Raw genomic sequence first — 15,128 nt, 5'->3', positions numbered from 1 at the left:
AGCTTTGGTTTTCTTTGCTCTCCTCAAAAAGAACAGAAATCTTCCACTTCTGGTATTCTCACCCTCTTCAAAGTTATATTTGCTGCTTCAATTTGTATGGTCTACTTTGGGAAGAGTTTCAACATCTAAAGCTTTATTTTAGTTCTGTTTCAGCTGCTTTGTAACGTTAGGTTTTCAGAGCTTAGGCTGGCTGGAAGTCTGCTGTTAACTAATTAGCTCTGGCTAATTACATGCAGAGCTATCTATGCCTGAATTCACCATAATCTCTAGGACCTAAATTCTTGGCACTCCTCTTACATGTCAGATTTGGCTCCCCTTGGTCATGAAGCTTGGCTGCTAAAGCCTCTCCATTTATGTCTCCCTTCAGGCCAGGAAAATAACAGAAAAACATGGACTCAAATCACAAAATGTGACCCCTGCCACGCCCTCCTCCAAACTCATGATAAATTCATTATGGCTACCCACACACACACCAACACGTGCTTATCATGTTTAAGACAAGGTATTGTTCTTCCCAGTTAAGTCTCTCTTCCCATCTGATCCACTGGGTTTTGTGTTTGTCATACTTCACATATTATTTTTCCTGAGTTTAAATGCTAGCTTAAGAACCTACTTTCTGTGTGTCCAACGGTAAACCATTTAACACCCACCTCTCACCCAAGTCTGAGTTTATCCACTTATAAATTAAGAATTATATTAGTACCTACATCATGATTCTGCGGTAAGGATCAACTTTGTAACACAGTGCCTGGAACAGAATAAGCACTTGATACATGTCTGCTGTTGTAACTAATTTCTATTATTGAAATAAATTATTCCCGACTCACTTCTCTACTAAATTATATAATCTGTGAGGGCAGGGTAGTCTTACTCCTCTCTGTATACCATTTTCGGAGCTTTATCTGAAGCTGATTGATCCTTGTTTCATCGTGGCTGCTACTGCCACCAATATATCACCACCACTGCCACTAGACTGTTACACACGTCCAATAGAACTCTCAGCCACATGGCTGCAAAAGAAGCAGTCACAGTAGCCTTCTAGCTTCGGGGAAATCTCATACTTGCTTTTTTATGATGTTGACAAATATACCAGGAAGCAGCCGCGATGTCCCTGGCTCTGTTTTTCTAAAACCCCCAATTGGGAATCACAGAGGATTGGCACTGGGGCCTGGTGTCATGGAAATTAAGATGGTATCACAATATTTAAATTCTGTCCCATAATTTGAACTAAATTGTTCATACCTATCTTAAAAATCAAGTACCATTTGTATTTTAACACTATCTTTCCATGAACTGATCTGTATGGCTGAAAGCAAAATAATTTCAGCTACTAAGGTAAGACTAATAGAGGAAATGATTGTGGGCAAATCATCATTTGGGAATTCTTCACCAATCAACTCTTTAAATTTTTTAAAAAATTATTTTTTTGGAGAGAGAAACATCGATTTGTATTCCACTTATTTATGCATTCATTGTTGCTTCTGGTAGGTGCCCTGACTGGGATAGAACCCGAAACCTTGGAGTATTGGGATGACACTCTAACCAAGTAAGCTAGGACTATAGTGATTTTTGTTAATCAAGTTTAATATTATCTATTTTAAAGCTAAATAACAAGGAAAGCTAATGTGTTAATCTACAAACTTATAAGGCATCCTCCCTTTTCCTTCTTTTTAAAAAAGATTTTTTAATTGTTTTTTTTGAAAGCATGTGCCCAGACCAGGAATCAAACCAGTGACCCTTTAGTGCACAGGACGTCCCCCAACGGCCAATGTCTTTCTTTTTTCAATAGATCTAGTTTCATGGACGGTGATTGAACCCTTTGTGAATTTTTTTTTAAATACATTTTTATTGATTTCAGAGAGGAAGGGAGAGGGAAGAGAGAGTTGGAAACATCAGTGATGAGAGAGAATCATTGATTGGCTGCTTCCTGCATGACCCCCATTGGGGATTGAGCCTGCAACTCAGGCATGTGCCCTTGACCAGAATTGAACCTGGGACCTTTCAGTCTGTAGGCTGATGCTCTATCCACTGAGCCAAACTGGCTAGGGCCCTTTGTGAATTTTTGTTGGGATAGAATCTAATATCTAAAAATAGGCTCTAAAAGTTAGCAGAGACATCTTCATGCTTATCACCACCTACAACCCTGAGGGGGTTTTCTAGTTTAAAACATTTTTAATTGCTTAAAATACACTGTCTCACATGTGTTTCTGACAATACTAAAAGCAGATGACTTCAGGCATTTCTTTTCCAGATAAAACAATGATCAGACAATAGAACCTTGAACTATAATACGTCAGTACCTCTTAAATTTACTAGAGGCCCAATGCACGAAATTCATGCAAGGGGCTCGGCCCTCACAGCCCTGGCTTCATCCAGAAGGTCATCTGGAAGGATGTCCAGAAGGACATCTGGAAGGTCATTTGGCTGTCCGGTCTAATTAGCATATTACACTTTTATTATTATATTTAGAAAAAGGTCTAAGTAACATTATTGAAAGAAAAACTGTCAAAGATAGAAATTCCTGAATTTATTTGATTTGTATGCCAACTTTAACCTTTTTTGGTTGCCGGTGAGTTGTAATAATTTTAGGTGAAGAAGATGGGCATGATTTAAAGATTAGGAAAGTGTTATCCATCTATGCTTCCTAAATACCACTCCCTCTCCCCAACCCTGTGACTCAGAACAATCTGCCTGTCCTGGAAATTCTTCCCCAAGAATCCTGGTTAGAAAGCAAAGACAGGAAAAAGTGTAAGAAGCCACATAAAGAAATACTAACGTATGATTACATGGGCACAAAGATGTTATTTACCAGATTAGTTCTCATCAGAGACACAGTGAGTGGGTCTGGATGAAAATGAAAAGGCAAGAAAGTGGCCATGAAAAAATGCCTGATGCAGCATTATTTACAACAGCCAAGCTATGGAAGCAACCTAAGTGTACATCAATAGATGAATGGATAAAGAAGTGGCCCATATATACTAGTATATGGAATATGACTCAGCCATCAAAAGAACATCTTGCCATCTACAACGACATGAAAGGACCTAGAAAGGATTGTGCTAAATGAAATAAGTCAGACAGAAAAAGACAAATGCCATATGATTTATATGTGGAATTTGAAAAAAAATAAATGAACAAGCAGAATAGAAACAGACTTATAGATACAGAGAACATTTTTATAGTTGCTAGATGGGAGAGGGTTGAAAGGTATGGGTAAGAGGGGTAAAGGGATTAAGAAGTACAAATTGGTAGTTACAAAATGGTCATGGGGACGTAAAGTGTAGAATAGGGAATTTAGTCAATCATATTGTGGTAACTATGTATGGTGTCAAATGGGCAGTAGTTTAATCGGGGTGGTCACTTTGTTAGTTATATAAATGTCTAATCATTGGGTTGTATACCTGAAGCTAATATAATGTTGTAGGCCAACTATAATTGAAAAATAAAAAATTAGAACCACATGGTTTCACTTATATGTGGGATATAAAACTGAAAGCAACAAATGAACTAACAAGAAAAACAAATGAACAACTCATAGACACAGAAAACAGTACAGTGATTACCAGAGGGAAGGGAAGTGGGTGAGTAGTAAAGGGTTAGGGGATCAAATATATGGTGAAAGGAAAATTTAAAAAATGTTTTTAAAAGTTCAGTCCAGGAACACACATAATTAGCTATGTGTGTACTTATATCTGTAGCATATTATCTCAATAGTGGGATTACTGGGCCATAGAGTATATTTATAACTTTTTAAATATATTATTTTTATTGATTTCAGAGAAGGAGAAATAGAAACATCAGTGATGAGAATCATTGATTGGCTGCCTCCTGAATGTCCCCTCCCCCTTGGGGATCAAGCCTACATATGCCCTGACTGGGAATTTAACCATGACCTCCTGGTTCATAGGCTGACGCCCAAGCCATCTTGGATGGGCTATTTATAATTTTAATATTTCACCAAATTGCCCTCCCTAAACTTTGTGCCACTTTTGTACCCTAAAGCAGTATATGAAAGTAGCAGTGTACCCACAGTCTTCCAACAGAACATGCTGTCAGACTTTAGGGTTTTTAAGTTTGATAGGCAGCACAGGTTTGTCATAATTTTAATGAAAAACTTTCTGCCCATTTTTCATTTTTTCTCTTTTATATGTGAGGGAGAGTTCAATAGATACCTTAATTTGGATGATAGGGCTTGCTTTATACTTTCAATTTCAATAAGCATACAGTAGTCAAAAACAAGCATTTGTGACTGGAGGGTTGTTGTTTTTTTTAAGTATAATAAATGGGGGGAGGGGACCACCTCTGTGGATCTAGTCAGTTCTCTGCAGTCAGTTCATTTTTCTGCAAAGAAGCAAAATCATCTAATTTTAACTGATAGGTTATGAGTTGAATCTCTGAAGGATATTGATGTCCTAACCCCCAGTACCTGAGGATGTGACCTTCTTCGGAAATAGGGTCTTTAAAGATGATCAAGATGGTCATTAGGATGAGCTTTCGAAAACAAACACTATTACTTCCTTATTCTTAAACTGTGTTTTAAAAATGGTTTTAGAGCAGGAGAATAAATGTAATATATAAAGACCTAGTTTTTCAATATTATAACACTCAATATTTGTAACTCATAAGTAAAATGCTGTGATGTCTGGGATTTACTTTCATGTACTTTGGTCATAAAAATATGGGTGAAAGTGAGAGATAATACACTGCATTATATATTTTCCAAATATCTTGTTAATTATTTGCTTGAAAATGTAATCAGGGTGCATTCTCATGTACTAATTAAAAAGCTAAATTTCTTTCCCACCCACTGTGTACCCAGCATTGTGGTAGGCACTGGAGATCCTGAGAAGAATAAGATAGACCCTGCTCTTTTAGGGAGCAATTGTTAGATATAGTTTTAAGAGTAAAGCAAACTACCACCATGGTCCCAGGTAGACACATTTTTAGAAGAATTACCAAGAGCCATATATAAATGATAAATTCATATGCCTTTAACTTACTCTTGTAGCTTTTCACCTACTTCTAATTATGCTAATATATTCTTTACTAAGTGCTTAGTCTATCAAAGTTCATTATCTCCCTTGCCCAGCACCTGATATAAAATAATACAATAAGTCCCATTTTTATAATGTCCCATTTTTCATTTTTGTGACAGCAGCATGATGCCATGAGGATTATTAGTTTGAAATAAAAAAGAAAAAAAAATGACATCTTGAATATTTGGGTTACCAACTCTAGGTTATGTTTTAATCTGTTTTGATTTTTATTTTCTGTTTATAATTCTTCTCAGGACTTTAAACAGTATTACAACAATATATCAAAAGTTCTATAAAACACCTGAAAGACATAGTTATTGGAAAAAAACCCACAAAGTTCATTCTGTAAGTGCATCATTTATAAGCTCCACTCATAAATAAAAAATTACTACAATGCTTTTAAGTTAAAGCATATCATATTTCAGATGGTGATATATAATGAATTGCTGTTTTTCATTTCTTGTGATCAATGTCTGCATCCTTTCCCATTAAATTATAGGTGGAATCATAATGTAAAGTATGTAGCACTGTAAACAAATCAATTGCAATTGACACAATGGTTATAACTAAGAATTGTATGTAAAAGAATTTTCTGTACTACTCAATGAGGAATTTAAGGAAAAACTTTGAATCTTAAAGTCAGTCACATTGTACACAGGCTCAATAGAAAGTTGCACAGCCATCTAGGGAACCCATCAAAGGTAGCCAATCTGGCAAGTTCTTATGGGGTCACAAAGGGATTTTGCTTCTGATCAGTTTGGCTGTACTCATCTAATTCCTGTTTTTTTCTAGACCATGGTTATCTCTAACAGATGACCTGCTTTCCTAACCTAATCCAGGCATTCAAAGGAAGAATACGGTCATCATTATTCAGCAATGATTTAGAAATTTGCCTTTTCATCATCAATTATCAGGCTAACTGGCCTTATATTAGTCATATTCAAAGGTTTCCACCTGTAACTTGTTATGCCATATATATAGCATATACATACATATTAGAGAAATATACATACATACATATATATTGAAAATACCTGGGTTTTCATTTACTGAAATACTTAATTCCTTTAACCAGTTCCAATAAACAGTCCATGTTTGAACAGACCAGGTCATAGATTACCAGTCCATGTTCGGTCCACAATGGTTGACCAGGACTACTGGTTCTGCGGGTATAAAGAGAAACTTTGAGGGACAAGAATGAACTGCGAAATCAGTAGGTAGCAAGTACTCAGGAGAGAAGGCAGTGACATTGAAGGAAGATATACCAAAATAACGGGGTTAGGTATACATATATCACAGTACTTTTTGTCCACAGGTCTTCTGGCAGTTCGAGAGAGAAGGTCTTCCGTTTGAGGTTGAGTAGTTTATTGTTTAGGAAAGTACAATGTAGAACACAGCTGATAGTAGGTTCTCCAAACTTCGGATACTGCCTACGATGCTCGGAATTTACTCTCTTGGTGCCCCCAGAGCGTTTATTAGTCAAAGAGAAAATGACCCGGTACCTTCTCACGGTGTCGCTCCCGCTTCCCGCAAGGCGCACCCCAGGGACCGCCGGCCCGGGTTCCTCCAGGGGCGCGCAGCGCGCGGCACGACCGGAGGACAGGCTCCCACACTAGCGGCCTCCGCGAGATCAGCGGGCGGCGGCGGCGGCGGCGGCCGTGCGCGCCCACGTCCCGCGCGAGCACGCGCCTCCGGGTCGGAGGACGGCAGCGCGCGTCCCCGAGAGCCCGCGGGGAGAGCCCGGCCCCAGAATGAATGGAAAGTTCAATCTCGCGCGCTCGGCGCGGGCAGCCAATGACGCAGCCGGCAGCGGCGGCGGGCAGGTGTGCGCGTGTCGCCGCCTGACGCAGGGCGCGAGTCGAGCTGCCGGGTGTCGCCGCCGCTCCCCGCGGCCCCCAGCCGGCCCGGCCCCCTCCTCCCCACGCCCCGCCACCCGTCGGGCTGCGGCGGCGGAGCGGCGGCGACCGCGGGTTCCGCGTGCGGCAGCCGAACGCCGCCCTCCTTCCCTCCCCGACCCCTCCGCGCCGCGTCCCCTCGCGGCTCACAATGTGCTGACCCTCCCGGCCCCGCCGCGCGCACTCCGGACTCCGGCGGCCGCGCTCCCTCTGGAAGGGACAGACTGCAGGCCCCTTCCTCCGTCCCGTCCCCCCGGACCGAACGCCACACGCGTCCTCACACCCCGTTCCCCGCTCACACCCGGGCTAGCGGGCGACCATGAGGCCCTGGAGGTAAGCAGCGCGCCCAGCGGCCGTGCGAGCGCGAGGGCGGCCGGGTGTGCGCGCCGGAGCGACGCGGCTCGCGGCCCGGCCTGGCACGTGAGCAACGTCGAGGGGTGCTCGGTGCCGAGGAGCAGGCAGAAAGGAAGGGGCGCGCCCCGGAGCGGGGGGGCGAGGGCCCTGTGCGGAGGGGACAGGTCTCGCGGCCAGTGGCCGTGCGGACGCTGGACCCGGTCCTCCCTTCGCCGGCCCTGATTTATTGCCCGCGAGTTGTCGCCGAGATGCGGGCGGTCGATGTACTTCCGGGTTCACACCTTTCTCACCCCGCTCCGCGCCGCGCCGCCGAGTCAGCGCCTGGTGCGGGCGAGGCATGGTCTGCGCGGCGGCCGGCGGGCTGCGAGCGAGAGGGCCGGGCGGGGCAGCGCAGCCGGCGACCGGGGCGATGGTGAGGCGGGCCGGGGTCCCGGCGGCGGGGTCGCGCGGCCCGTGCGCGCTGCTCGCACCCGCGGGCCCGCGTCGCCAGGGGGCGTCCGCACCTGTCCTGCCCGCATTCCGCCAGCCGAGCTGCTTTGTAGCCGGCAGGCGTCGGGGATCCTTTTTGCTGCGGAGTCGGTGATGCACATTCATGAATTAAAATTAAGGATTTGCGGAGAACGAAGGCAAACGTACTTGGATTTAGGTTGCTTTTGAAAAAGGAAGCCACCAAAGAAGCAGCGATGCCTTTGCAAGAGCATTAACTACTGACTGGAACAGTGGATGCGGGTGCATGACGAGGATTTGTACTCCAAAAACTTTTTTTTTTTTAAATTGCACGTTGGTAAATATTAAGTGCTCTCAAGTAATACCTTGCAGTATGTATTTAATGTCCTCATTGCGGAAATTGCTTAAATGTAAGTAATAGTAAGTCCGCCATTTTGAATTGTTTCATGTAACAGACAAATCTTAGGTTCCTGTGTTTCCTTTAGTTCCTTTCTGTCCTTTCTCTGAATTTGTTTTCATCCATAGGTTTGTTTTTGCTTTTTCAGGTTACTAGGTATTGTTACTGTTCACAAAACTAAATTATCCAGTGAGGGTTTTAATCCAATTGTTAATACGAGGGGAAAATAAATTATGTTCGTGTTTATTTTTATTTCTTGGTCACAAATACTGTGCAACTTACAATGACACATGCTAGTACTAGAAAATTTACAACATTGTTGGCAAAGTAGGATTGAAAGTGTTTTCTCCCTGATGAAAAAATTCTCGTGTCATTTTTGTGCCCATTTATATTTAGCTAGGTGGTAATGCAAAAACGCTTTTTTAAAATGCATCTGTTCGTAAGTCAGATGTTTAAGTTCAAGAATAATTTATAAAACATCACAATTGAATTTTATAAAAGATTTTGGGAAAACTTTAAAATCGAATTTTTGGAAGTTTATGCCAGTTACTGTAATTTTGAAAATGCAAATTTGATTGTTATAAGATTTATGCCATGTTGGGGGTTTCTTTGGCTTTGGTTTTGCGCAGATTTGGTAGAGTAGTCATAAATGAACAGAATTGTAATAATCAGTATTTCATTTAGGTTAATTATTAGACCCTTGTCCATTTGGGGGACAATTCTTGCCTCCCAAATTCTTTATCTCTGAATGTATGAAATGGAACAATCCAGTATGTCTAAATTTCCTAAAGAGCTTTAGAAATTAAACTGACACAGGCCTCTTTCTAGTACTTGGAGGTGAGGTGAAGATACTACAAAGAATAAATTGCTTCATTTGACTTTGCCATTTTACAAATAGGATCAACTAATCATTGCTTGATAATCAAATGTCAAGAATTTAAGGATCTGAATAAATTTGTAATACATATTAATTATTAGAACTATTTATAGGTATTTTTAATAGATCTGGAACCAAATGATTCAAAGATCAATTCTCATTAATCCTTGTCAAATTGTAGTGTCTTATGTCTATGCCAAACTTCTTTCAGAAACAATGAAAAATTTGTTGTGAAATTAATCAGCACTTAAATAATTCTGGGTTATGGGGAAGGTGCTGTCAACTGTACTTCTTTGTAAGTGAAGGAGATTGAATTTTAATATGGGAATGCTTAAAGTTAGTCCAGAATGACTTATTTTAAAGTATGTTGCACATGTAAATTCTAAAAAAAAACACACCAGAATTTTAGTAACTTTAGTGGATTTAAGGGTGTTTTTTTTTTACCCATTTATTCTGAAGAAAAGAAGATTAAACAGATCTTACCTGTCTGATATTTGATAATGTTTGGTATCTGATCATGTCATTTATTTTTTGTATTTGAAATACTGCTATCAAAATTAACAAAACATGATTAAGGGGGAAAATAAGTTATTAGATAAAACATGCATAACAGCTGTCAGGTATAGCACTGATGTCTCTTTAAAATAATTGAAATGTTTTTTATAACTTCCAAATTTGGGGACTGTAAATGATCTTTAAACATTTAATCTAGAGTTGAGTAGATTAAAAAAAGAAAGTGGATATTCAAAGATGAATCCGTTTAGAAGTAATTAAAACTGTTGAGTATAAAAGGAACATTAGAAATTTTTGTTCAGTTAAAGAATTTTTTATTTGGTAATTTTTAGAAGAATCTTATTTTCTTTTAAAATAGTATAGCCCCTAAGTGCCCAAAGTTTTTATATTTAAATGCTTTAGAACCTGTACTTGATTTTCTTGCCTTCTAAAGTGACATTTTCTTTACAAATAAGTATTGTTTTCAATGAACCACAAGGTAAAGAAGAATTTTTAGCTTGCCAAGCAAAACAGTGACGATTTTTTACATTAAAAATTAAGATTTATTTATATGAACAAATCTAGGAATATATGAAATATAGAATCACATTGATTTGAGAAACTTGACCACAATATACAGACTTGGATTTATCTGACAGTGACTCTGTGATGTCGCTGACCATAGTGCTGAACCAAGACAGCCATATTGGTCACTGCTAAATCTGACTGAAAACCACACAGAAATTGTAGAGGTTCAAGTAACATCATCACTGTAAGAAATATACACATATATTTCATATATACTTTTTAATGTATTCTTTTTACCCAGCTGAATTGGATTCAATTAGAAATTGTGATAGAGAAATATCCCTGACTGTATAACATTGATTTTGAAGACTGTCAGTTTAATCAATGAGGTCGATGCTAGAGATTTTCTCTTTCTTTGAAAGCTGCTACTTGCAGAGGAAGACACGATTTTAAAACCAACTTAAGCAACTAATGAGTTCTTACAAAAAGCAAAATTTTAGTTGATACACACGGTAAGGTTGAGTATGAATTTGATATTTGCAATTTTTGATTCAGGTTTTAGTCTGGCACTATCCAAACTATCATCAAAATGTGTTATCAAAATTAATCAAATTAGAAATAACTCATGAAATAAATTCTACCTGGAAACTATAATAACATATGTAATTTTCTAAATAAAAATATATACTAGTACATTTTGACATTATAATTGTCTTGACTTAGTACTTTGGGGAAATTTTCTATTGTTTGAAGCAGGACAAACACCAGGCTGTCACTACTTACAATATTACTGAATTGAACACTGGTATGAAACCATTATAGAAATTACCTGCAAAAGAATGCTGTAATACATTTAATATCTCAGTAAAAAGTGCTATTTTAGAAATAGAACTTTGACATTATTTTCCTAAAAATAGAATGGGTTGATATGCAGGATCATCAAATTAAGGGTCAAAGGTGACCAACCAGGACAAAGGGCATGCAGCTCATTTTCAAGTAATCAGTTTCCAGTTTTGTCATGGCTGAACAAAAGCTTAATTATATAGAAAAAAGGACATAGTGTTGTATGACCAGTTGTAATGGTGGAAAAACATGTTTTAAATTTTCTAGATACTTTTAGTATTTCTCTTACAGATAGTGGAAATGCAAGAGCCAAGTGCTTTTATATTTTCAAACATTTCTTTTACATTTTTTCAAACTCTACAAAAACATTTCAACTAACATATTCTATACTGTATAAGTTAAAAACAGACTTTTCATAGATGAAAAATTTTAGAAAACCTGTAAATTATGCCCTATTTTTTTTTTTTTTTTGCATTAACCTCTTGGTATAAACTCTGATAATTAATGTCCTATTGTTTTTATTTAATATTATATTTATTACACCATTAGATTACAGGCAGTGACATAAAGATGAGCAGTCTTTAAAACATCTCTTGATCTTTATTACCTAGAGGTGTTCAAGTTTAATTGGAATCTTTTTTTTCCCCACCATACCAAGAAATTACGTTAAAGTTTCTATCTTTAAAGTTATGGTGGGCCTTCAAAATATGTGATTAGCTTTTTAAACAGGAATGTTGCCATTATTTTGGCTCTTTAATGTAAAACCAATATTTTTTTATTTAATTTAAAGTGACCTTATCAATGATTCAGCTGTGAACTTTATTTTATGAAACTGTTTAATACTGTGGGCAATACAAACTATTTGCCTTAATTGAACCAACTGTGCTATAGCTTAACTGTGTTACAACTTTCACATTTAAGTTAAAGAATTGTTCTTACCAATTAACTATTGTGCTATATTCAGTGCCTTTAAACAATCTAGACAATATGCCAATTGACTTAATTAATATTTATTGAAGTTTATTTTCTAGAATAAATTATTTTCTACTACACTTATTTGAAGAGTATTCTAGATCTGCCAATATCTTATGTGAAACCAATAAAATGTCAATTTGAAAGTGGTTGAGAAAGTTAAATTCATCTCTGTAATTTAGCAATATTAGAGATATTAGCCTCTAATTTAAGGTTAACTGTTTATATGTTATAAATAATGAAAAATAAATAATAAATAATGAAAAATAAATTATATAATATAATTTAATTCATAATTATAAAAATATAGTTTTGAAATATTTTTCTTAAGCAATATACATTTTTCATTCTCTCAAGAAAATGTTCAAAATATTTCACCAAATGTGAAGTTTCCTGTCTTAACACTCCAGTACCTATGATTTTTCAATTGTATAAAGTCCCTTGTAAATATCTTTAAAGTAGATCATTTTTAAAAAATTGTCTGTACCTGTATATATTTAAAGGTACAGTATTTCCAGTTATAGGTAAAATTACAGTAGAATGTTCATTCGAATTACACAATTTATCCTGATTGTGCTTATGCAGAATTTGAATTGTCTGTTGACTAATTCGAAAAAAGGAATCAGAGTGAAGAGTTTTAATACATAGTAAATATTTCTTTAGAGGACAGTGTAAGGGGGGTGGGGAAAGAGATTAATCAAAGATCTTATATGCATATATGCATTACCTATGGACACAGACAATAGGGATGTGAAGGCCTGGGGTGGGGTGGGAACAGGGTGGAAGGGGGTAATAGGGGGGAAAAGGGAGACATCTGTAATACTCTCAACAAAGATTTAAAAAAAACATTAATTTCAATATTGAACTTCAACATTTAATATTTTATTTAACGTGTTGATGTTATAATATTATAGTAATCTAAATAAGTATTATGCTTTAGGTTTTGATCTGGTGTTTGTATAGGATGGTTGCTCTATGATTTTAAATAGAGTCATTTTACCCCAATTCTTCTAGGAAGGAAAAGTTACATTGGTGTTTACTTTTCAGATAATGTATTTACTTCAATCATAATTAAGTCATATTGTAGATAGACTACAATTGTTGTTATAAACCATAAAGTGAATGTTTTTGTGGTAAACTATAATGTATTTTATACTTACATTATTTTAGAAAATACTGATAATGAGAAACAATAAATTTGTTTTCTATAGTATTTTTTTAATGTTGAGAAATTATAGTGATGAGAATAAGTAATGAAATAATTTTCCTTTTATATTGGTAAATCTTCTTAATTACTAAATCATTTTTTGAGAATTTAAAGTAACTTGCATATTAATATTAGAGAGGAAAACTAACATGATGTAAATGGAATTGAAATAAAGTTCTGAGTAATATGTTATAGTAGTGTTTTTACTTATTACTCAATTCTGTGGACTCAACAGCTTAATTGGCAATTTTTTAAAAAAAGGAGTGTATAATGTGTAGTAGTAACCATTTTCCTTTATATTGAATAGTTACAATAGTGGATTAACAACAATATGTCAAGTACTTGAGAAAAATACTGTTATATATTTTAGTAGTAAGTATGAAGTCTAAGAGTGTTTGTAATAGATAGTGTTCATCAGTTAAGCAATCTTATAACAGTAAGTACATATATTTTAAATAAAATTCTTGAAATCACATTATATGCAAATGTTTTGTATTTATAATAGTCAAACGATTAAATACCTAGCACATTCCCTTTTCTTAAAAGATAATTTTTAAGAAAATGTTATATACAAATTCATTTATTTCATAGAAAGCTGTCCTACAGATGGTTTAGCCAGGTTCAAAAACACATTAACTACTTATTGATTCATTTAAAAAATGTGTATTAAAAACCAAAGAATGCCAGGATTAAAATGATGGGCTAAATCTATACAACCCCTGCCAACATAGAGCATAGAATCCATGTGGGAGAGACAACACTTTCCTGGGCTTATTATAGTCAATTGCAGTACAGTATTAAATGGTAAAAGCAATGTACTCAGTGTGTAACAATAAGAAAAATAGATTGAAGTAGAGGTAAAATGATAAATAGGTATTATTCCAGTGAAGGGTCAGAGAAGTGTATTCTAGCCTATCACAATTTTAATTAAATTTTTGTTTTTTAATATTTACTCCAAAGTATAATATTAAATAAATACAGCCATGTATAAAACTACAAATAGCTGGTTTTTTGTTATTCATCCATTTAAGGAATTATTTTAATTGTTATTTCATTTCAAATAGTCACCTATAATAAAAATATGAACATTTAATATTATAAATATTCTATGTAACATTTACCTACCTCATTCTTATAATTGTTCAGTAAATATTGGATGGAGTATAATATTCATATTTAAACTTAATTCTTTACTAACTTTTGTTCTTGAAAAATTTTACACCATTAACATCAGTGAAATATATCAATTAATGTCTGTGATATAATTCCATCTTTTCCTTTGAAAGGGGATATTCAAACTATAAATAACAACAACAAAAAAACACTATCATATCTAAGTTTGGACAGTGAAAAATGTGAACATCTTTATCATTCAAAATGATTGCCTTTTTTTAAACCCAGAAAGCTCATAGTTAGAGCTCTTAAATAATATTATGCCATTTCATTTTTACTTTTAAAGCTACCATTTATAATTATCATCTGAATTAGTTAAAAATTTTTATCAAACTCTATTGATTGCTTTTCTACATCTTTAGAATATGTTGGTTTGAACTTTTCTGTAAATATAAGTAGAGAAAATTAAGCATGGGCCATGGGCTATTAGAATAGAAAAAACATGACCTATGGTTTTGCAGAAATTATGTGTAATATTTAGATAAAGCCCTACATAAACTTAGTGTGCAAAATAAAACAATATAGCCTTAATGTGAAGGAAAGCTCTATTTTAAATGTTATAATGAATTTTGTTAATATTAGGGTCTGTCATCATCTGTCTTTTGGTTGTAAACACAGGATTTAATGTAGAGTTTCATGTCCTTTTGATCACATTCTTCCTCTATTCAAATTTTACTCAGTGGGATTGTCATCCTGTATAAGAAGAATCTTGGGTCAACATTCAGAATAACTCTGAACTTGGAAAAGCCTCCATTTGGTGTTTTTATTTTTTTAAATTTTAATCCTTTCCTGAGGATATGTTTATTGATTTTAGAGAAAGAGGAAAGGAGAGAAACATCGATGTGAGAGAGGAAACATCAACTGGTTGCCTCCTGTCCATGCCCTGACTGGGGATGGAACCTGCAAC

The 15,128-nt window shown here is 36.3% G+C and overlaps 1 protein-coding gene across 3 annotated transcripts in view; it reads left to right on the top strand.

The window, feature by feature from the left end:
- Positions 1 to 7,129: 7,129 nt before the first annotated feature.
- LIN28B (lin-28 homolog B) overlaps positions 7,130 to 15,128 on the top strand; it is an 85,586-nt gene continuing 77,587 nt past the window's right edge. For 2 of the 3 annotated variants that reach the window (XR_011471931.1, XM_070419297.1), the window contains exon 1: positions 7,700 to 8,142. The gene's annotated coding sequence lies outside the window, so the exon portion shown is untranslated. Of the gene's footprint in view, positions 7,265 to 7,699; positions 8,143 to 15,128 lie in introns of those variants that run through there. The other variant, XR_011471932.1, reaches the window with a different exon arrangement.

This window comes from Myotis yumanensis, unplaced genomic scaffold (genome assembly GCF_028538775.1).
Source record: "Myotis yumanensis isolate MYYU_CA2020_CCGP unplaced genomic scaffold, mMyoYum1.0.hap1 SCAF_6, whole genome shotgun sequence".
Lineage (NCBI taxonomy): Eukaryota > Metazoa > Chordata > Mammalia > Chiroptera > Vespertilionidae > Myotis > Myotis yumanensis.
This window is presented reverse-complemented; position numbering and strand designations above follow the sequence as displayed.